The sequence below is a fragment of the Pelmatolapia mariae genome, linkage group LG14 (assembly GCF_036321145.2).
Source record: "Pelmatolapia mariae isolate MD_Pm_ZW linkage group LG14, Pm_UMD_F_2, whole genome shotgun sequence".
NCBI classification, from domain to species: domain Eukaryota; kingdom Metazoa; phylum Chordata; class Actinopteri; order Cichliformes; family Cichlidae; genus Pelmatolapia; species Pelmatolapia mariae.
The window spans coordinates 11076062-11100527 of NC_086239.1; the positions used below are offsets into that span (position 1 = coordinate 11076062).

A 24466-nucleotide genomic window follows, 5' to 3' on the forward strand; every position below is an offset into this window, starting at 1 on the left:
TCATTCCAGCTTAAGTCACTGCTGGTTTGCATTGTGCTCTGCATTCCACACAGAAGCTATGACATGAAAGACGTTGTGAGGACAATATAGAGTTCTGCGCTGTAGCCCTAAAACATATGGATAAAAAAGGATTACGTTTATCTATACACTTAATCATGCAACACCGATCTGGTGCGGTGCACACGGCCTCTCCGAGGATCCAGGGATGATACAGAGTGTAATGGACAAATCCTCTGAATATTTTTTTCTCTTTGCACTTCACATAGATGATCCAGGAAAGATTTTTTTTCTATGTCACAAGCTCTGATGTGGGGGGAGAAAAGCTTCCATTAGCCCATGTGGATCTACGTCACACATTTGTGTGCATTTGCAGCAATACTTGTCTTTGGACAGTGCTGCTAGAAAAACTAGAACATAGCTGTCCATCTTGAGCTAAAGCTTTCTGCGCTTTTACTCTAAAAATCTCTAAGGGATTTTCCAGTGTTTTGGAGATTCCATTAAGGTAAAAGTTGTTGCTCATTGGATTTTATTTTCCTCATTTTTGTCACTCTCTAGCTACAGAATTCACGAAAGTCCTGAGCTAACCCAGATTTGTTTATATTTTGCTTCCAAGGATCCAGATGTTCTTGTAATTCTTTAAAGTGGACTGGAGGAATAGTTCTCCAGGATTTCTCAACATCTCAACAGTTTTTCTTTTGTATTGTCTGACTCATTTTCAGTGCATTCCTTGATTCTGACCAGTCTGAGAGGATTCTGTTAAATCACTGTTAAAACACTGACCTAGGAGTCATTTATAATAACAATGGAGCCTAACTCAAAAGGATGGGTCAACTCGTAAAAGACAACTTAACCTCCTAGGGCCTGGCGTTCACATATGTGGGCAAAAAAAAACAAAAAAACAGGTAATTATTTGTTTTTACTTTCTTTAGGTCCCAATCAGCCCAAATAGCAAATGCATGCCATGAAAGAGTTCGGGTCTCAGGAGGTTAAAAAAAATGTTACTATCAGCCTGTCACTAAACACATCATTTGTTTATATTTGTTTAGTTGAATAAAAAAAATGCCAAAGATAACACAGTTTGATAAAGTTGTATTTTTGTACCAATACAATGATTTCCAAGGAGCCATTAGCTGAAAACTTGGCAGCAGAAGTGGGAGGCCTAAAAAACTATCTACACTACATGAACAGGATCTGAAAGTCATGTCCTTAAGAAATATGACACAGGACCTCAGAGATGCATCTGGCCCTTCAGTTGACTCATCTACTACTCGCTGAAGCCTTGTCAGAAATGGTCTCAGTGGAAGGGTAGCTGTAAAGAAGCTATTCTTAAGAAAAAAGTAAGAAACAGCAAGAAAAGGCAGAGGCATGCCAGATTACCCAAGAACTGGACTGAAGGTCAGTGGCAACAGGTTTTATACCATGAGTGTAAAGCACTGTGGAGGCTCTCCTGGAATGTCCTTCAAGAAGCCCAGAGATTAACTCCTGAAGACAACTTCAAGAAATGAAAAGAAGCTTGCCTGAGTGAGTTTCAAGTCATTCAAATTGTTCAAAGTTGCCTAACTGCACTTCAGCGATGATTGTGTGTTTCCTATTTTTCTAGTGAAATATAAAGAAACGAGGGGTTACTCAAGACTTTTGAACATTTTAGTTAAATAGAAATAGCTAAACAGCTTTTCTGCTGTTCACTTGAACACACTTCATCTTTTGATAAGACCTATAAACCATCAAAGAGGTGTCAATAGCTTTGTACGTTTTCTTTGAATGACTGTTCTTTGGCTGTTCTCATTTTCTGAACAAGAACCACGTGTAGAATTTAAATGAATGCAAATGAGAACACAAAAAAAGACTACCTCCTCTGTTTACTTGACTTGTGTTCAATCTGCATATAGTGTTTGGATGGAATTTGTGCAACAAGGTCAACTTACCATGGGCTACAGTTAAAAGCTTTTAAAGCTTCTAAGTGGACGCTTAAGAATTGAAAACCAACATATTTATTGTGTTGTTCCCCAAAAGTTGATTCTGTTCATTTGGACGTAGCGTTTTCCGTGGGAGAAACACTTCATCACTCATCCAAGTGACTTTTTCAGGTTCAGCTGGTTGCAGGTTTCCCCAATCTTATAAACAGTAAATTTGCACAATGACTGAAACTAGCACCACTGAAGGAACAATGGGCTGGGAAGTCAGCTCCTTGATCATTAATATGCAAATTCTCATGACCATTGATCAACAAGCACTGATCAAAGCTCACAGATCAAAGACCACTGATCAATGGCCATGAGTACCATTCAGAATCAACTTTTGGAGATTTACTTACCTGGATAATTGAGCATGCATCAAGACGTTATTGTGTTGTTGTTGTTGTTGTTGTTGTTGTTGTTTTAATTTAACTGACTATTTTAAACATATTTAGTAAAAAGAATTGGCTTCATGCAGACATATTGGTAATGCCAATGATATTTACTGTTGTTTGTGGCTATAATTTACATGCGATTAGTACTGGGATGTGGTGAAAATGGAACAACACGAAGAAAGAGCAGGGGCCCGTTCTTCGTACCTCGCTTACTACATCCAAGATCAAATGACACATCCAAGATCAAATCATCGCGCTAACTTTGAGCTCGCTAATCCGGTTCTCCGAACACACCTGTTGTTGACGATTAGTATAGCTGGATGAAGTAATGTGAGATCACTGGGTGGCTTAAAAGGGGCTACGCATCGATAGTAGAAACATTGATCGGCAACCCTGTGATTGGTCGGCGAAGATGTCGAAGGAGCGCGCTCAGTATTTTACGGCAGCAGAGCAAGAACTCTTGATTGAGGGATATCAGGAGTTTCAGAGTTTAATTAAAACGCAAGGGAACACTGCAAAGGCTGCAAAAGCAAGGAGAGAGGGCTGGCAGAAAGTTGCTGACAAATTAAACTCATACGTAATTTATTATATTATATTATATCATATTATATTATATTACATTATATCCTCTTTCACATTAGAGCCACAACAGGACCCACTAGAACATGGGAACAAGTAAAAGTGAAATATAAGAATATTCTACAGAATGGTAATATCTATCACTTATATTGTTTTTAGTCTCCTGAAAAGAGACCCTGAAATAATCCGTTTGTTTGTTTATAACAGCAACCAAGAAAAGGGCAGAGCAAATAAAGACAGGTGGTGGTCCTGCACCCCCTCGTCACACCCCGGCAGAGGAGCTGGCCCTAGGGTTGAATGCCACCAGACCCATTGTTGAGGGCATCCCTGGGGGCAGCTCTTCCTTAGACCAGCAGCCGGGGTGCAGTAGCAGCAGCATCTTCATAACTGGTAAATGAGCTCATAATTCTATTTGTACAATGTAAAATATTTGGTTGTTGCCTTAATTAAAATGCTTTTTGTACGGTGTAATTTATTGGCATTGTGGGTTTTTTTGTGTGTAGTTTCACATAACACTCCATCACTTTTACCTGTTCCTGAAACGTGCCACTCGCAAAGAAACGCAAGGCAATGCACACAGTTTGTGCAGTTGTTAATGCCCGACTACGGTGAGTGGAACTCTTAACATAGGGATCCAACAAGTTGGTTAAGTAAATAATACCCTCACGGGAAAATCGATATCTCTCTATGAGCACACTGTCGCGCTGAGCTAAAGGATCCTGTCTATCCCGCAATATACGCTGAATTCTGTAAACTCTCCTTATCAATCTTGCACCTTCCGCAATGGGTTGCTCGCGTACAAACGGACAGGACATGGCTGCGACAGACTTCCCAAATCCACCTTCGCTTTTATAGCCGTGGTCTCTCATCTTGATTACACGAAGTAATTTACTATTACTACTCTAAAATATGAATTACATCTGAAATGATCAAATACATGTAATAGAATGATTAATAGCACATTTCCCTTTTTTTCGGAAATGACCTGTATGTATCTGTATGAAATCAATAAAAGAATCAAATGCTGCATTATCTTTAGTTACATTGATAATATTTATTTATGGTAAAACAGTGGAGAAATATCGCTGTTGCTTTCGTATAAATGCAGCGGACATACCTGAGTGGCCGCTATCTAATCCTGTTTACATAAAGTAAACCTGCTCCCGAGCAGGTTTACGCTTACGGATCTGTTGCTATGACAGCAAGTCCCAGATGAGCTTCGGAGAACCGAACGATCCAAGATCACGCGAAATCGTCAACATTCAAATCCGGCTAACTTACTTAGCGAGGTACGAAGAACGGGCCCCAGGCAGACTGAGTGCTGTCAAGGTCAGAGCTTTGATATTAACCATTTTTTCTCCTTTTCTGCCCTTTTTGAAAAAACACTCAGCCAAACTGAAATACTGCATTTTAGCTGTGGCAGTATGTCTGATAGAAAGAAGGACAAAAAAAATGCTTGCTGGAAAAGTGGTACGGAGAGAAAGAGCGGAACAGTTTATTTAGCATTTACTATGCTTCATCCATCTGTGGTCCTAGCACTGATGACAGTCATTTTATTTGCTGAATAGCTGTGTAACTTCCACACTTTCCAAGAAATAAATATACATAGCACCAAACTTCAAATGAAAGGGGGAAAAAAGAAGAACACAGTAGAAAAATAAGAAGGCCTGCCACTGATTTGCCTGTGCATACTTGCGAAAAGCAGGCAGAGAAAATGTGAGGGCATTAAATGAGTGAATTAGTGACACACACACACACAGAACAGGGAGGGGGTGAGGGGGGGATGACGCACCCATCATGCTAGGAGAGGATCACATTATGAATGATTAATGCGTTCATCTTTAACGATATTTGAAGAACTTTCGATTTCTCAAATGGATCGCTTCACCCACCGCCTCCCCCTCCGCCAGCAGGAGTGAAACCGTCTTGGGTTGATATTTCTTAAGAGACAGACGTGTATCTATCTTGTCACATCCGCGTTTTAATATATGTCTTTCCAGACATCTTTTTTTCCCCCTCTTGACACTTATTGCAGCAGCCAGTGGCATCCCTAAAACTTAATTCAGTAGCTAACCTTCGAATGAATGCTATAAAGAAACTGTCATATGGACCACTTGATGGAAATATTTGCAAAGACTCATCTAAGTGTGAGCACATTAGATTATTAGGGACCGAAGAACGACGGAGGGGGACTGCTGCATGAGCTCCAATAGTCGTGATAATGTACTGTCGTTAAACAAAGAACGGGATTCATTGTTGGGGGAAGGCTGGCAAAGGCACAGTCTTTGCTGGCTACTGTATATTCATTATATGTAAGACAATAGAAATAAAACCAGGGCAGTATTTGATTTGATAGCCAGCTATTCACTGCTCTCAACAGATGAAGAATAAAGAAAGTCTCTGTATTAGATTGTGCAGTGGGAGCATTCAGGATAATATGAAGAGAGCTGAAATAAATGCTGCTTTTTTGTGGTAGAGCAAATGCTGTGCATGGTACCAAAGTGCACCTCTGCCTTACTGTTCTCCCATTTGTCTCCCACAGTGACTAAGTCTAACAAAGTCACGATTACTTATCTGTCCTTCTGCTAAACGATTAACAAATAATGAGAAAGCCAATCGGTCTAGGTAAAATGTGGCACCTTTTGCTGGTAAAGTACAGACTGGTGAGAAATGACTGTGACACACAGGAAATCTACGAGCGTGGAGCGTGCTGGTTCTCCCGTTGCTGCCACTGCGATCAATTTAATGGGCCTCCATATGGCACTGCAGAATCAATGAAAGATCATTGCAGATTCTTCTCAGTACCTAATGTTAGCAGGAGCAGGAGAGTCTAAATTTATACTGGAATTCCACTGAGACGTCTCAGAAGAAATGGTGACTATATATATATATATATATATAAGTACAATAACTTCACCACCCTTTTCTCCTCCTCCTGCAGCCCTTTAGTGGAGGGTCAGGAGAAAATAAAGGAGGGGAGTACGGCTACACTCTGAGAGCTTTGGCCCATATCTTTACCACAGAACTGTCACAGCTCGGGAAATTAATGGGTGACCTTGGCTGAAACTTGTACTCACATCTTGGGGATAGTCCTAAAAAGACAATGTTAGCCTGAGGTTGGGGAGGGGCTTCCAGCACTAAAAGACTGAATCAAAGCGTGCTTTTCCAGGGGTAATTAATAGTTTTAATGAGTACGGTCAGTGAAAGCACATATAACACTTTAATGACGTATCAAATGAGAGAAGCAGCTCAGGGAGCTGTCCACGCCACAAACGTGCGACTGATGTCTATCCTCGCTCTTGCAGCAAGGATCACGGGAAGCGATGTCGAGCGTAATGAGAGTGAAAAGTCACTTTAAGATGCTGGCCTTTTTTTCTATATCACACATGCAGTATGTGATGTGGTCCGTTGTACATTACAGTCACAACATTACAATAGCAGAGAGGTGTTACCTAACGATTCCAAGAATCTGAGAAGGCAGATTCTGCGAACACAATCTAATGTGCCTCTGACAAATAATAGAAATAGGAGAGGTGTGAAGATAAATGCCGTCTTCTCTGGAGCTCATCCTCTAGGAACTGTGCCGTCTTCACAGCGATGCACTCAAACATTTTGCTTAGATCGACAAGAAAGGAAGTTATGCCGGTTATCCTGCATCGTTTAATGGAGACGGGGTTTGCCTCAGGGATGGACAGGCAAGTTTAGAATATCAATTAGTATTAACCAATTCTCGGAGATTCTGCTCTGGGTGATACAGTTTCTTTTTTTTCCCCACACAAAGAAATCGCTCCTCTGAAGATAAAAGGCAGTAGTGGCAGTACTGCACAAGGAGTACAGTACTGTATCTCTGTGTTGCTTCATTTTGCCTTATACCTTAAGGGTACACAGAGTACACTGAGATCTTTTTTACATCAAAGACCATTGTCTGGGTGAGGACCTTTAGACCTTTACAGTGTGCATTAAGATGAGTGCTTTCTTCTTCCTTATCATCATTTTGTTAAGTGAAACATCTAAGTTGTAAAGTTCATTCAGTTAAAAGTAGGGATGGGTACCGGTGTCCGGTGCCATGATGGCACCGGTTCTGACATAAACGGTAGTAACCAGACCGAAAAGCAGCGCACATTTCGGTGCTTTATTTCGGTGCTTTTTTTTTCCTGAGCCAATTCTAGCCAATCATTTTACGTTTCCGAGGATAGTAGGCGGGGCCAGGTACGTACGTTCTTTTAGAGCAGCGCTACAGATTAAAAATGCCCAAGGCCAAGCGGTCAAAAGTCTGGCTGTACTTCACAGCAAAAGATGCAAACCCAGCAGCCTGCAACAAGTGCTTCAAGCTGATAAAAGCCATCTCTAGACCCAGCTGTCTTAGCTAATTATAGGCCAATATCCAACCTTCCTTTCATATCAAAAATCCTTGAAAGAGTAGTTGTCAAACAGCTAACAGATCATCTGCAGAGGAATGGCTTATTTGAAGAGTTTCAGTCAGGTTTCAGAGCTCATCACAGCACAGAAACAGCTTTAGTGAAGGTTACAAATGATCTTCTTATGGCCTCTGACAGTGGACTCATCTCTGTGCTTGTCCTGCTAGACCTTAGTGCTGCGTTCGATACTGTTGACCATAATATCTTATTAGAGCGATTAGAACATGCTGTAGGTATTACAGGTACTGCACTGCAGTGGTTTGTATCATATCTATCTAATAGACTCCAATTTGTTCAAGTAAATGGAGAGTCCTCTTCACCCACTAAGGTCAATTATGGTGTTCCACAGGGTTCAGTGCTAGGACCAATTCTATTTACATTATACATGCTTCCCCTAGGCAGCATCATTAGAAGACATAGCATAAATTTCCACTGCTATGCAGATGATACGCAGCTCTATCTATCCATGAAGCCAGGTAACACACACCAATTAGTTAAACTGCAGGAATGTCTTAAAGACATAAAGACCTGGATGGCCGCTAACTTCCTGCTTCTTAATTCAGATAAAACTGAGGTTATTGTACTTGGTCCTGAAAATCTTAGAAATATGGCATCTAAGCAGATCCTTACTATGGATGGCATTACCTTGGCCTCCAGTAATGCTGTGAGGAACCTTGGAGTCATTTTTGACCAGGACATGTCCTTCAAGGCACATATTAAACAAATATGTAAGACCGCTTTCTTCCATTTGCGCAACATCTCTAAAATTAGAAATATCCTGTCTCAGAGTGATGCTGAAAAACTAGTTCATGCCTTCATTACTTCCAGGCTGGACTACTGTAATTCGTTATTATCAGGATGTCCTAAAAACTCGCTGAAAAGTCTTCAGTTAATCCAAAATGCTGCAGCAAGAGTACTGACAGGGACTAGAAAGAGAGAGCATATTTCTCCTGTCTTGGCTTCCCTTCATTGGCTTCCTGTTAAATCCAGAATTGAATTCAAAATCCTGCTCCTCACTTACAAGGTCTTAAATAATCAGGCCCCATCTTATCTTAATGACCTTGTAGTACCATATCACCCTATTAGAGCACTTCGCTCTCGCTCTGCAGGCTTACTTGCTGTTCCTAGAGTATTTAAAAGTAGAATGGGAGGGAGAGCCTTCAGTTTTCAGGCCCCTCTTCTGTGGAACCAGCTTCCAGTTTGGATTCGGGAGACAGACACTATCTCTACTTTTAAGATTAGGCTTAAAACTTTCCTTTTTGCTAAAGCATATAGTTAGGGCTGGACCAGGTGACCCTGAATCCTCCCTTAGTTATGCTGCAATAGACATAGGCTGCCGGGGATTCCCATGATGCATTGAGTTTTTCCTTTCCAGTCACCTTCTCACTCACTATGTGTTAATAGACCTCTCTGCATCGAATCATATCTGTTATTAATCTCTGTCTCTCGTCCACAGCATGTCTTTCATCCTGTTTTCCTTCTTTCACCCCAACCGGTCGCAGCAGATGGCCGCCCCTCCCTGAGCCTGGTTCTGCCGGAGGTTTCTTCCTGTTAAAAGGGAGTTTTTCCTTCCCACTGTCGCCAAAGTGCTTGCTCATAGGGGGTCATATGATATGATTGTTGGGTTTTTCTCTGTATTTATTATTGTGCGATCTACTGTACAATATAAAGCGCCTTGAGGCGACTTTTGTTGTGATTTGGCGCTGTATAAATAAAATTGAATTGAATTGAATTGAATTGATACTGTGATACTGTCAAAGGAGGTAACACCTCAAATCTGATGAAACACCTGGCGACGCATAGCGTTTTTTTTAAAGCCGAGAAATGCACCGTGTTTGATAGCTTGCTGTGAGACCTCACACCGTGCACATCTACTGCGGGTGTGGTGCCTGTTATCGGACCCGGAGTTAGCAACATCCCCCAAAAACCCGAAGAGTAGAGTCCTGGCCCCTAGCCCTGTCAGCGTAGCAGAAATGATGAGGATGATGATGGCAGCAGCAGCCGTTCTTCTCTGGGTGAGTAGCTTAATGTTGTTCGTGTGTAATTTACGTTGAGTAGGCTAACCACGTTATTAAATTAATGCATGTAAGGTGAACTAGCAAACACCGTCGTAGTTACATGCGGCTGTCTTCTTGTTTGATGGCAGATACTCCCTTCACCCTGGCCAAAAAGGCTAAAATGACCAAAGAAAAAGTGGAAAACAGTTAAACATGAGAGGTTTTTGGACAAAGTTTGTGTTTTTTCCATTGATTAAGCACTCCTTCCAGCCAAGAGTGATACCAAATATGCCCTATAGCTGAAGAAAAGGCTAACATTGTTATCTTTTTACAAAAAAACAGCTAAACATGAGAGGTTTTTGGACAAAGTTTGTGTTTTTTTCATTGATTAAGCACTGCTTCCAGCCAAGAGTGATACCATATATGCCCTATAGCTGCAGAAAAGGCTAACATTGTTATCTTTTTTTTACAAAAAAACAGCTAAACATGAGAGGTTTTTGGACCAATTTTGTGTTCTCCATTGTTTAAGCACCGGTTTGAGCACCGTTTAAGCACCGGCACCGTTTCAAAAGTACCGGTTTGGCACCGGTATCGGATAAAACCTAAACGATACCCATCCCTAGTTAAAAGAATATGTAGATGTCATGAAATTAAATTCTTACCGTAACAGCCAAATAAATAGTTGTGTAACAAAGTAAGAGAAATGTGCAAGAAAAGCCAAATTTGAGGACTATTGTGTGTGCGTGTTCCCACAAATCGATTTAACAAAAAGGATTGATGTTTCACTTTTAACCTGTATTTAATCCCCTGTTGTGACGCGTCGTATTACAGCAGCCATAGCATTGGCGGGAACTGCAACAGTCCTACAGAGCTCTTTACGAAGTTAGAGCGATCCAAACAAAGCTAACCTAACCCAATTAACAGTGAAAACAATGAGGCCATAGAGAGCGCTGGAGAGAGAGACAGACATTTGTCCCGGGGACAGACAGACGGGGGGATGATCAGCACATGATGCAGCCCTATTTGACAAGGTTACGCCTTGTAAATTCAGAGACACACACACAAACAACACTCGTACTCAGCACTAAGATACGCAGATGGAGAAGCGAACCCATGTGAACACAAACAAGTAAAGACGAACGCACGATTCTGGGGCGAAGACGCAGCTGTGTGATGTTTGATGTCTAGACAACAGCTCTGCGGCCAGCAAAAATGCACAGCTTCCACACAAGCGGACTTATTTAAACGGCGTGCTTTAACAGTGTTGAAAAGACAGACACGACCACAGCTAATAGGTTTTCTAAAAAGGAGGAAGGAGAGAAGGAAGCAGGACAAATCACTGGGAACAAAAACATGAGTCCATTCATCTATTTGCTATGTAACGTCTCTGGTGAGGCACTAAAACAGCAAAGCAGACACCAGACCGAGGGTAGTGAGAGACACAGGATGGAGATTGTTAACAAATTTGCTATCTAAAAATACAAAGTGACAGTTCCTCTTTGCAGTTATCTTTCTGCCACATCCTCAGTTTCACACATGAATCCCAGGGTGGCTGCGATTCAGCCATAAGCCTGTCCAAAGATCATTTTCAACCCACTGCAGGTTAAAATTGCACACAGACACAAACACATCCCACGAGCGCTCAGGAAGAATCATAAACACCTAACACGGGGGTCAGATTCAAGGCCAACTGTGGAGTCAGGAGGTCTACCCAGAGACAAGCACTTACATACTGTAGGCTGTTGAGATGTACAGGGTCAGGGGAAACAGGTTAAAGTAGGAACTGTGGGGAAAAATGTTTTGTTAATTATGAAAATGATGAGTGTAGTACTACAAAATGGGTTGTGTTTATTTATAGTTTGTCCTCTTTTTCTCTCATTTTTTTCACTACTTGGACAGTTATTAGCTAATTAACATTTTCAGTTTTCTTTCACCTGAATGTAACCATTCATTAGGCAAGTAACCTAGTGAAGCAGGTTTTGATGAAAGCAGTTAGGTGGCTGGTACAGTCTCTGAATATAGAGTATGTGTAATTTCCACCCAAACCTTCAGATTTCACACTCACTCCTGTGAAAAATCACACTTGAAGGGGCTCCAGTAAGCAGGGGCTTAATTGGCTGTGACGTGACGTGCATAATATCAGCTACCTCTCTATTCAAAACACTCTAGAAATCCACAAATGCACATGTGCGCGCACACAGACACACACACAACCAGGTAACCACACCATTTCACTATTATGCACAAATGGGTGAGGACCACATCTGAGCTGCTTGTCTAAATGCAGTGAGAAAAGCAGTTAAGAGGCATAGGGGCAAATATGTTAGCTCACACCTAGCTCAGCACTGGGAGGGACGGAGAGAGAGAGAGGGAGAGAGAGAGACAGCAATCTTGCATGTGAACTCAGATGGAACGGAGAAGTAATGAGCAGCTCAGTTTCTGTCATTAATAACACTGAACACAAAACAATTTTGGCTCTCTCAACACTGAATTAACTAAACTTTGAATACTGTGGGCAAAATTAACTACTCTGTGTATGCCAGTGACATGTAAAAATCTTGAGCCAACCCTTCATTTCTTTGTATTTTGCTTCTTGTAATTTTTTAAGTGCTCTTAAGCAATAGTAGCAGCCTGTCATTTGTCCCAGATTATTTAATTGAATCTATCAAAACTGCCAAAGATAACACAGTTTGACAGGCATAATATAATATATGTGTAAACCAACAAGGTGATTCCCAAAGACCTATTAGCTGTCGTGGTGTGGCATGTAATACCATCTGTAAAATGTCTTATTGGTAACAGGTTCATTTCAACATGACAATGATACCAAACACACTGCGAACGCAGTAAAACACAGCAAAATACACAGTGGAACACTATCAGTCTTTCCACAGCTTAAACCTTGACGTTACAGAAGCAGTGCAGGGTCATCTTGACTGAGAACAGAATAAAGAAGAGCTTTGAATGTCCTTCAAGAAGCCTGAAAAACTATTCCTGACGACTGCTTAAAGAAATCAGACGAAAGCCTGTGTAAGAGAGTTCAGGGTGTGCTGAAAAATAAATGCGTTCATACTAAATATTGACTTTCAAGCTTGGACAAACTTTTTTGTATTTCCTTCTATTTCTTTGGATGTGTTTCAATAAAGCGGTGTGCTGCTTTCATAGTAAAACATAAAGAAAGGAGCTTTGTCTCGAGGCTTCTGCGCAGTACTGTATATACACTGTACATGCAGAATAGCATTTTAAGACATTCAAACAGTATAATATATAAATGGCCTCATCACTTCTCTGGAACCCCTGAAAATGTCTGAAACTTGATTGCTTCTGATTTAGCGCATTTCCCTTCGAATGATTGTATTCAAGTGTGCTCACGCCTTGGCACAAGCTCCGAATGATTGCAATGGAAACAGATTTTGAATTACAGCGTGCTTAGCAATGACTAAAGACTTACATATTCCCCCATAATCCAGCCGCTAATTACATCCTTGTAATGTTTGGTGGATTTAGCATGAAAGCTATTTATGCATTCACGCTTTACTCTAAGCTGATAAATGAGCACGGCGATCGCTAGTGAAGACTAATTATTTTGGCCCGTTAGTTCCTCCAGCTCGTTAGGCACGCTCACGAGGAACGTGTCCTCTAGTGTTTTTGTTTTGCATATTAAATGACATTTACGCACCACATTTACATCATTACTGAAAAATGGGAGGTCCCTAAATTGTGTTTGGTTTCATTTGATTATGTACAGTATGTTTTATGAACACTGCCTTCACAAGGAAAGCCTTAAGGAATGCAATTACTGAATCATGAAGGATGTCACAATGTACTGGTATGCCACTGAAAATGGCCATTAAAGGGTGAGATTAGCTGAGAAAGATAAGAGAAGTACTGTTTGGCCCTGTGGTACATTCAATCCTCAGCAATATGAGGTAAGAGGCATGGTTTATGCTATTAGAAGCTAATTACAGCTGGACCACCAGAGCAGCTAGATATAATATATAGCTGCAGCGATCATAATACACATCCAAATTAGGAGCAGAGATCACCTTGACATCTAATGGTAGCCACAAGTGCAATTTCCTGGTAGGCGATATCTGTGTATCGCTCCATCTTACAACAAGCACTCACATTCTTCGTCCTTCCGCACCTCTGTTATGATGCAGAACGAGACTTCTCGACACATGAATCCAGTGGTATGCAGAGGCGTCTGGAAGGCAGTTCTGAATTAGCTCAGCGTCTTTGAAAGACAGACAGAGCAAGCTCGAGGTTGGCATTTAGACGTGACAAAGATGAAACTGTACACCGCTTCTTGGAATAGCCACCTCACTTAGTGGCACCGGCAACTTAATCTCCTTTTCACTTTCCCTTGGGGTCAAAGGAGCGTCTCTCGCCTTCTTCCTTTTTTCTTTCTTCTAAATCTCTCTCTTGCAAACACACACACACACACACGCACACAAGTGCAGTACACCGCAAAGTTGTTTTACATATCCTGACCTGGTGTTTAAATGCTCAAAATAACCACTGACACCCGCTCCTCCACCATTCAAACACACCACAGCTGCTGCGGTGTAAAAATAGCACTGTCATCTTGAGGTGTCTTGGAAGAAATCATTAAGTTAGATGTGAGGTGCTGATAGGTGATAAGACTGGATGCCATGAGAAAATGTATGGTCAATTACACCCCGGTGACCGGCGAAGACATGTAAAGTAGGGATGAAATCCTGATTAAGCTGCGATGTGAAACCCTTCAGCTAAATGTCAAGTAGAGCTTATTTATGACATACAGTATGTCTATCTTTCATACCTCTCAGGATGCGTAATTGTGTAATTTCACCCAGCAACACATCTTTTTTGATTTGTTGTTGATCTTCTCTTTTTTTATTCATTAACCAATCAAAATCCTGGCACTGGGTTATCTACATTTCTGACCTGGAACTGTAAAACGTCCCTTATAAGACATAAACAAACTGATTTATGGTTCCAGACACGGTGTGGGACAGTGCTGGGATAGCCCAAGTCTAGCAAGCTTGTTAGAAAAACACTGAAGGGAATCCCCTAAAATCTTGAAGACTACATTAACAGTTCTGAGCAAAATCCAAATTTGAGGTTACGTATCGTTCAGCAAGGTAACACTATTTCTTCTGTAAAATACTTCAGAAAAATTTTGCAGTAAATTTCCAGAAATTGTAGACCCTTGCATGGTACAGATTTAAAAGGGAAGGTTCAAAATTGAAGTAACAGAAGTCAAGATGCCCTGAAATGTATTTTTTCATAGGTCAGGATCCCAAAACCTCTGTATTCAACACTTCCCATGATGCAACTCAGTTGCAACTCAATAGCATTATTTTTTCTGTCTGGTAAATCCCACATTTTTCAAACTCCATGCCCCTAGCTCTTAACACAGCTTTCACTTAAAAATATCTCTTAACTCACACGCTCAGCTTTATATTACACTCACACACACACTTTTTACAAACGTCTTCCACTAGAGAGAGGACAAGTATGAAAGGAAGCAGGTTGAAAGCAGAATGGATAAACACTCTGTGATTGTTTTGAGGAGTCAGTGGATAGGTAATAGGGCTGGGCCATATTATATCGTTCACAGTAATACCGGTGCAACGTTAGGCAATGATAAGAAAATGAAATATCGCGATAGAATATGGATAAAACGCACATGCTCAGTGCCTTTGTTTTCATACGCACATGGCAGCCTGAGAATGAGAAGGGCAAAAGTGGATCGTTGAATAAAACAGATAAAGCAGAATTAGTTTGTAAAAATGGTGCAACTTCAGTGGTGTGGAACTGGTTTGGTTTTTGTCCATCAGATACACACCAAAGCACATTTTTTTGTAGAACCTGCAAGCGGGCCGTCGTTATTACCGTATTTTTTCGGACTATAAGGCACCCTTAAAAGCCTTTAAGTTTCTCACAAATCAACAGTCCACCTTATAATCCATGGGAATAGAGCAGCTGCGAGAGAATTCAGCATTAATGAATCAATGGTACAGAAGTGGAGGAAGCAAGAAGAATGAGTTCAGTAAAGTTAGACTTATCTGACTGTTTTGTTTCACTTAATGCGCCTTATAATCTGGTGCATCTTATGAAAAATATGTATTTGACTTATTTATTTGGCACACTGCAGTTTCATGTTGCAAAGCACCTCTTTTTAACTTTTGTGGATATTATACACTGGAAATGCCTTTTGGTTAAACTGTCAGCAAGGAATTTGCATTTGCACTGTTAAATTTTTATATAGCTTTAATGCACATAAAAAAAACAGCTGCTTGTTTAATTGAAAATAAATTGATTGGGGTTTTTTGCACTAATAAAGTTGTGGAGTTGTAAAGTATTTTTTCTTGCATCAAGTATATCGTCAGTTATATCTTTATCGCAAATTTCCTCATATATATCGTAATAAATATTTTTGGCCACATTGCCCTGCCCTAGTAGGTAAGACATGAGGTGGCTGCAAAGAAGTGGTCAGGTGTGATGTGAACGGGTCAGTGAGGTGGAAAACCCACCATGGACTCAACATCACACTGTGCACGAGAGAAGGACAGAGCAGAAGGCTGCCCAGCCAGGTCTGCACACACACACACATAAACACACACACTGTACACAAACCCACGTGGACTACCACAGAGCCAGTGAACAGCTGGGTTAGGTTACAACCTGTAAAGCCACACTGGCCACAGGACATCCAGCAGGAAAGGGGAAAAACCACCATGTCACCAGGAAGAGTCACCGTCAGCTGACAGCCACGACATTCATTGGGACTTTCATTTTTTATGATTGTACAATATTATGTAAGTACATTATGGCAGGGGATAAATGAAAAAGTAGGTGAATCCTGAGCTCATGTTTTTATATTTATTTGTTTATAACTCACCTGGTTACAGTGCATTAAGGTTTACAGTTTGATCTTACAGATGTGCTGCTTTGTTACAGGTGTGCTGACAGTGGCTTTGCTAGCTGTCTGCTAGGCTCTAACTCAGCTACATAGACCACACGGGACCACTTGACAGTGTTTGTGGTGCATTTAAAGCATGTTTGATGAGAATTGCTTGATGTGCGAATAACTTTTTTAATCTAAGAATTCTGTGCGTCACGTTTTTCTAGTCTGTTTCTTAGAATTAATTTGCAGATATGTGAATTCAGTTTGCAATCCAAACTAGCCTTGGTAGCAGACCAATCAAACCTCTTGAGTGTGGTTGGTAGGATATGGTCATTTCTGGTTAAAAAACAAACAAACAAACAAAACCCTCAAAAACAGCATTGCACTAGCCAAAATGCTAAATACTGAGGCTTTAAAATCTATACCCCAGCTTTTACTTGTGGTTCTATGAACATTAGGAAGAGTCTGGGTTCAAGTGGTTACAAGTGGTAAATACATAGTCCTATACAATTAAAGTAAGACAATATCATTTGTATTGTCACTGTTGCACAATGAAAAATAGTTTAGAAGCTATTCAATTTAGCGACACAATATATATGTAAACAATGGAGAAATATGGAGAGAAATATATATATATATATATATAAATATATAAAATATAGTGCAAAATCAGTCAGTGGAGTGTATAGAGACCTACTCTGTACAGCTAAAAGTGGGGCTGGATCATCAGTGCTTCAATGAGGAGGTGAGGGGAAGACTGTGGGTAGAAGCTGTTATTGAGACTGTTTGTTTTTGACATGAGTGACCTGTTGTCTTTTCCAGATGGGAGGGGTGAGAGTGTCCAGTGTGAGAGGGCTTGTGGACTATACTACTGGCTTTCCACTGGAGTCTGCCAGAGTAGATGTCCCTGAGGGGCACTTCATTATTACTACCCTGATTCAAAATGTAGTCAGTAATACAATTAAAATTTTAGCTTTTTCGAGTAAATCAATTTAATTTCTTTCTAGTATATTTCAATAACCTCAATACCAAAATGTCAAATACAGGCAAGAGAAAAGAAAATGTTGATGATAAACAAATAAAGTGTGCTGATATGTTTTAACACTAATTTTAATACATTTCTAATATCAATTCAACTTAATAATAATCTGGATGAAGAAAGAAACGGCCATCATTTAAGTAATATAACACAATAATACCCCAAACAAATCATTAACCATACTGTACCACTACACTAACTGTGTATCTGATAAGACTGAAAAGTCATGTGGAATTACAGGTTAAGGTGAAATAAATTTAGCTTTGGTTTCACCTCCAGATGAATTTTCCTAGTTTCTTTAATGAGGAAACAGATCACATTCCTGCCTTCATGTAGTTATGGGAACACAACAATTGGTACCAAAATGTCACTCCTGCAAAAAGCCTGCTGTGAGAGTCTGAAATGGAAAAATCTCTGACGTTAAAAACTCGACATTACAGTAAAAAATAATCATTTAACTTCAGGAAAAAGTCTTTTATATTATATCCTGATAGCTGTGATCGAGCTCTGGACTCGACCTGAGCTTTTCACAGCTGCTGTGAAACAAATTGCTATTGAAACTGTAAGTGTTAAACTCTGACTCTGTGTCACAGCTCGCCTGTCTGAAGGAAAGAAATGTACACGGTGTTCTCTGCCTTAGATCCTCATCGATCATGTTTCATTGCAATTAATGGCAGTTGTGCTGTTTTGTGCCTTGCATTAACTCATACATTCTGCTGCTCACCCTGACGCTGCAAACTCAGAGGAAAGTCTCCAACAAAGAACAACTAAACAAGAGCTCTTTGTTAATGTTTTATCAGAGCCAAAAAAGCATTGAAAGCTGGTCAGTGAGATTAGTCCCCTTGTTCTAACTTCAGCGGCACAACACTGTATATTTTCCAGAGGTTTCATTTTGTAATAGACGTGAAAATGTAAAGTAAGAAAATCTCAGAAAGACTAAGTTTTCACACAACACCATTCCAGGTACTATGTTGTGGTACTATGTTTTGCCAAAGTAAAATTATGCAAAACAGATCTTATATATTCAGGAGAAGACCTCTTCTAAATTTAAAACTCTATTACGGACATGCCTGATTAGTTCACAAATTACTGAAGACAAGAAGCCCACAACCGACTCTGCTTCCACCAACCCATGAAATACTGTATACTGCATACAGTGGGTTTGAAGTCCCTGCTACAGCTCTCCAGGCTACAGGCAAAAAAGAGAGCAAAAATAACAACAGTAACATCCATGAACAAGCTGAAATGATTTCTCTCAACCTATTTCACTCCATTGGCAATCTAATATGTGAGACCTACCCTTTGAAGTTGGTTCTTTATAATAATTTACACTACGCTTCAGCTTCCACTGTTTTACTTCCTGTAATGCACTTTCCAACTCTGCTGTGGGAGCCCAGTAAGGGCCCGGCTACAAATAGACTCCAGCATCTGGGTATTATGCCTGCGCTCAGGATATATGGATTCAATATAAACCCGAGAATATTCAGCACAACGCCGAGATGCAGACTCTGCGGAAATTATTAAGCTTCATCATCGGGCCTTTTATTAGATATTAAAAAATACTCGTTATTAGCCTGAGCGGTTCACAGTTATAAAGTAAGTGTGATCCACTTGGTGAAGAAAACAAAGTAAATGTGAGAATAATCATCCAGTGTGTTCACGTACTGGAAACAGATCTGTAAAGCTATATGTGTCGAATAAGTTATTGTTATTTAGTCCAAATAAGGTTACAATGAGCCAAATTCAAGCAGTCTTACAACTGAACAATAGAGGATGGCAGTCTAACCAGAGGGATAGTTAAGTGATGCTATGATAGTGTGAACTAGAGAGGTTACCCAGAGCCATTTCGCCAACAAGAGGACAAGCACAGCAAACCAAGCAGAAGAACTGCCTGAAGCCAGAGAGACAACTGCGTGTGTTTATGTCTTTGTGTGTATGTGTGCGTGTGTTAGGTAGCATGGCCACACTGCAGCAAAGCTCTCTTTTTGCATCTAACTGAGGTTCTGTGAGTGAGAAAACGTGCTATGGAAAGCCTGTAATGCAGCCCTGGACCTATTTTGTCTTTTATTACCAAGTCAGTTACAGTTGAGGGCAAATAAGGACTTGGTTGTAATTCCACTAGTCCTTGTTAAGTGATGTTTGAGAACAAACTGGTGTACGAGGTGATGCAGAACAGGCAGGCAAACAAGCACAACAGACCCCTGCATTCACGTCGATCTCCAGTACTATTCGTACCAGTGGACACATTCATACACACACATTTTGACGTAAATTAACCCCGTCCAGCACTTTTCATAATGTGTTTATAGAAGAACAACAATCAACTAAAATCGGGAGTTTTGCGTCATTTTATTTCGTGTCAAACACTTTTTTTTTTTTGGGCTTTTTCCTCTCCCAGCGTCTCCATTAATCTAGGATGGCTCAAGCCATCTGTAGCTGACATGAGGAAATCACTGCTCACATGCCGTCTGTGTGTCTGCGTTAGTCTGTGTCAGAGAGGTGCTGCGGCAGGGAGGGGGGCCGTGGCTCTCTTTCTTTCCTCCCTTGATCGAAAAAAGAAAAAGAAAAAAAAGAACCTTAGCAATCAGCACAGAGGCATTTGCATTTGATTTACAGAAGCTTTGTGGTCGAACTTCCTCAGAGGAGCTACTTTAATTCCTCCCCCCTCAGGGAACTAATCACGGCACCAGCTTCAGCCATTAATATGGCTAAAATTAAAAAACTGCCCAGCTAACGTTGCAAGAGTTATCGTATAGTTAAAATTAAAAAAATAATAATAATACTATTTCACTGAGTCTCCAACTTTAAGTAAATTGATTTAAGAAAGTAAGTAAGCAACAACCCTTTAAGATATTGAGGAGTAGAATCTCTAATAAAGGGTGTTCCTACTATGGTGCTTTTGTGTTTGTGGGAACTCCATGTAATCCATACATGTCTATATCTACTGAGTAAGTGGCCTCGTTTGTTATTTGTAAGAAGAAAACATATTGACAATCTTGTTGATCTAGCTACGGAGACTATAAATATTACAAAATTGCTGACACCCCTCAGTCCTGCGGCATCCACCAGCCATTATCACCGTATATGAAACAAGCAACTGGAGGAGCAACCCGCGTTGCCTCTCCATTCTCCGCCCTGCTGTGCCTCTCATTACACTGCAAGGGCGGCATCGTTACCATTGAGGGCTGACAAATAGCTAACTTCCCTTCAACTCTGCTTCTCTTTCATAAACTGGGAAATAAAACTGTGGTGGTATTGACCCTCTTTCGGTGTGCATGCTGGGTCAATCTCATACCATTATATCCAGTCTGCCTGCTTCATTTCAGTGGCGACATAAAACATGGCTACATCTGCGTTTGAATGTGACGCAAGCAATCGAGGCCAGACTGATTACCGAACATGGTGGCAGCAGTGCTTTCCCGACTCCAAACACACATGGATCAATGAACCTCAGTTGATGATTGCTATAATTAGATTTGATTTTCTGTCTTTACCATTTTGCATGAAATAAGATCCACTGCGGTTGAGGTAAGGTGAGCAAACTCACTTTTCAGCTGCTGCCATAACCTCCTGTTCCCACTTGGATGAGCTCATTACATTTAAGAGCTAATTAATGAAGGCAGTATAAATCAGTGGCATTGTTGTGGTAGAGACAAATAAAGAGCTGCTACTCATAAGTGAATGTCTTGAAGAATAAACCTCCTCATTTACAAACCCATAATCTAATCAAAGACGTGCTGCAGTAAAAGGATAAACCTGTGCAGACACAACGCACACAAGCACATACAGTGCAGTCATCACGCTCCAGTGGCTCACAGTTAAATCCACAGGCCTCCTGTGTAACTGATGTGCTCATCACACTGCTTGAGTGCCAATACAGTAGGTTATACACACAGACACGCCACCTACGACAGTGCTTTTTCTCACCTTTTCATTCTCATTCAAATGTAAAACATGAAGTAGTTTAGAAAGAAATCATTGGTGTGTTCAGGAATGTGAAAACACATAACAGAACAGTGCGACATTAATCTCATTGTTCAGTTTTGCCAGGCTTGTGGCACTTTTCCAAAGTCTTCATTCTGTATGTGGTGGTGACTGGACCAAAATTCAGTCGCAAATACAAATCTTGCCCTGTTGGTGCCCCTGATTCACTATGAGGGCAAAATTTTGAATCATTTTTTAATTAAATCCCCAACCCTAATAGCTTTTCCTTAACTGGAAAGCTATTTTAAATGTGTTTTAATGTGCTATACAAAAGAAGTTTAGTCTAAGCTAAACTAATTGCAAGCTAACGCTGGTATACAGACATGAATCATCATTTGTCTCATCTAAACTCACCAAAACTATGTGTTTAAACTATTTCTAGTAACTTTGCAAATATAGACTGACTATAAAAAACATCACAGTGTTTCACAGCCTGTCAAAAACCCTGGAAACTAAAACTCACAAGCATCGATTAATTGAGTTAAAATGAACTATTTGCTCTCCATGTTGAAAAGGCTAAAACACTAAAACTGACCTGAGGACATTTTCAGTACTAATGCTATAAAAGCTATAAAGCTGTATAATGCAGTAGGTTTTGGTGGGACCACCTTTCATATATATTCTGTTAGTTTCACTTCTACACAGTTTTTCAAGACACTTGGCAGGTATGAGTGGTAGTAGGTTGGGATGAGTTCTCTGTGGCAGACGTACCATCTGTTGCAGAACTCATCTTGTCACTGAAGACAGTTCTTCATGAATGCCATGCTGAAGAGTTAATTTAGGATCAGCGAGATGCCTTTTCGAATGGCACTGCGTGATGACTAAGAATCTAAATCTCTATGTGTCTAATGTTTTGCACTGCACTCTAAGCAGCCTAGTAACGGCACATTTCTAAGCGGTATGGTGTCTGAATTACCAGCCAGGATTGACTTTTTGGAGGTACTATGAAGCACCGTGGGTTTCACTCAAGCCTGAGCTGTGTCTGTACACGCCAAACACTAATAGAGTTGACATCAAAGATTTCTCTCCCACTGCGACAGCCTAGCAAGATACTCGCTCTCTCTTTCTCCGTCTTGCTCCTTATCTTGCACCCCTGTTCTCAACCTATGGCCTCCCCCTTTTTCTCCTTCCCCCCCTTTTTTTCCTCTTTCTCTCTCTCTCCTCTACTTCCCACTTCAGGTGGTGGTGTAGCAGGGTGGAGTGTCACCTTGCTCAGCGCCCAGCAGCCTGTGGCTAGATGATGATTTATAGCAGAGGAAAGCTGGGGCTTGGGAGATGAAGTTGGTGGATAGCTTGGTTTAAAATCACTTGTGGCGGTGTGTGAAAGCGAGGCGTGATGAATGAATATAGTCTTTGCACGCCAATCAAAAAGATCTTTCTCCAAGTTAAAGTAGGTTTTAGATCCATCCAGAGGCCCTGGGCAGCTTTTCCGCCTAATGATCTTTTCATTCTACACTCCCGTGTATTAGGATGAAGATGCGCAGCAGACGATGCCAAACTGAAAAACCTTGAAGATACCCTGAAGAGTCATGCACCGACAAACACCACAACATCGAGTGGTAGTGCTTTTGAAGGGTTGAAAATAAATAGATCACACTGGATACATTTTTACCCAACTCAGTTTTTGAGCAGAACCGCTGGAGGTCAAATGCAAATATCTCTTTGTTTTAATTGATGCTCTGTCTTTTGACTAGGAGCTTCCCATTGTGTAGAATTCATTAAGGAAAAAAAGCATCAGTAATGAAAAACAAAGTCTTTCAGATGTTGATGGCAGAAAATGAATTGCTTTGAAAAAACAAAGCCCCGATCTTTATAGACCCCCTTAAAACATTTGTCAGTAAGAATTAATGCAGAGAGAGAATCTAGATATATAGATATTAACAATTACTGTTGTTGCATGTACTGTAAGTAGTCCATGAGGACAGTAATAATTTTCATCTGCTCAGGGTAACAATTGGAATAATTTCTCATTTAAATGCATGTTTTTTCCAGATATCAGAAAGAGCCAAGAGCAGCTTCATATTCGGTATGCTAATACGATCCACGTTATGTTTATTTTACATGGATAAAATCACACATATCTGTGGCTACGGGAACCCCTGTGATGTGTTGCTCCCAGTAAGCAGCCACTCCCTACAGCTCACTGAATAACTAGAGACTTGCAAAGCATACAAAATAGCATGCGTCTCCAGGACATTTACAGTAAGAATGTGGATAGATTTCATTTTTCCTGTTACATATTAAAAGAAACACCATTCTGACCACATCATATCTATACTACATCTAAGAGTGTTTCTCAACATACACAGTATTTCACATTTACATGAATGATTAATCACTCCTTATGTATGAATAGAGCTGGGCGATATAAGATTTTTTCATATCACGATATGTTTTTTTCATTTCAGGCGATAACGATATATATCACGATATAAGCCAAATAACTATATTTGTAAGATTTAAATGTGCCATTTCTCACGAGTAAAATGTGAAATAATCTGCAGCTTGTTTTGATTTAAATATTTATTTCCCATAATAAGTTCAACAGGGTAGATGTACTTAAGGAACATGAGACTTCAGTTTCAGATAAACAAAGGCAAATATTGCAAACTACACAAAACGCAGCCGCTAAAGCGTTTAAGTTTCAAAATAGAACAAACAAAACAGACTACTAAATTGTCAATTCCACTTAGAAACAAAATTTTAATTCTAAAAATAAATCTTAGTTCATTTTACAGAAGAACAGACAAAATTGACTAACTTTTGTCAGTATCAAATAAACTGAGAACTAAAAGGGAATCAATCTCTCCTTGTTGTATAGCTTAGCTTTTCAAACAGTTTTAACAGTTACTTTAGTCTGACAAAAGCCGAATGACGAATTAGCGCTTTCAGTCAGAGATTGAGCATGCACCGGTTTATTGTATTTCCAGACTTGCTTTCGGCACAATTTACAGTGCGCGCTACTCTGTTTTTTGTCAGACTTGAAATAGCCGAAATACCTTCACACTACGGAACTTCTATGGCCCTTCCGTTCGACAAGCTCTCCGGCATTGGAACCATCATCGTTTTTTTCTTCGGTAACCTTCGCTCACGCTCTCAGTTGATTTTTCTCTAGTCGGCAAACTCATTTCCTTCATTACCTGGGCAGCCCGGCTGCAAAAACAAATACACATGTGCGCCTTGGCACTTGTGCTGTACGTAACA

General features: G+C 40.4%; 1 protein-coding gene across 3 annotated transcripts in view; it reads right to left on the reverse strand.

Annotated features, from left to right (window-relative positions):
* Positions 1-24466, reverse strand: part of igsf11 (immunoglobulin superfamily member 11) — a 116467-nt gene that overhangs the window by 42693 nt on the left and 49308 nt on the right. The window contains exon 3 of one of the 3 annotated variants that reach the window (XM_063492949.1): positions 19740-19821. The exons of the other annotated variants lie outside the window; for them this stretch is intronic. The gene's annotated coding sequence lies outside the window, so the exon portion shown is untranslated. The remainder of the gene's footprint in view (positions 1-19739; positions 19822-24466) is intronic. 3 annotated transcript variants of the gene reach the window in all.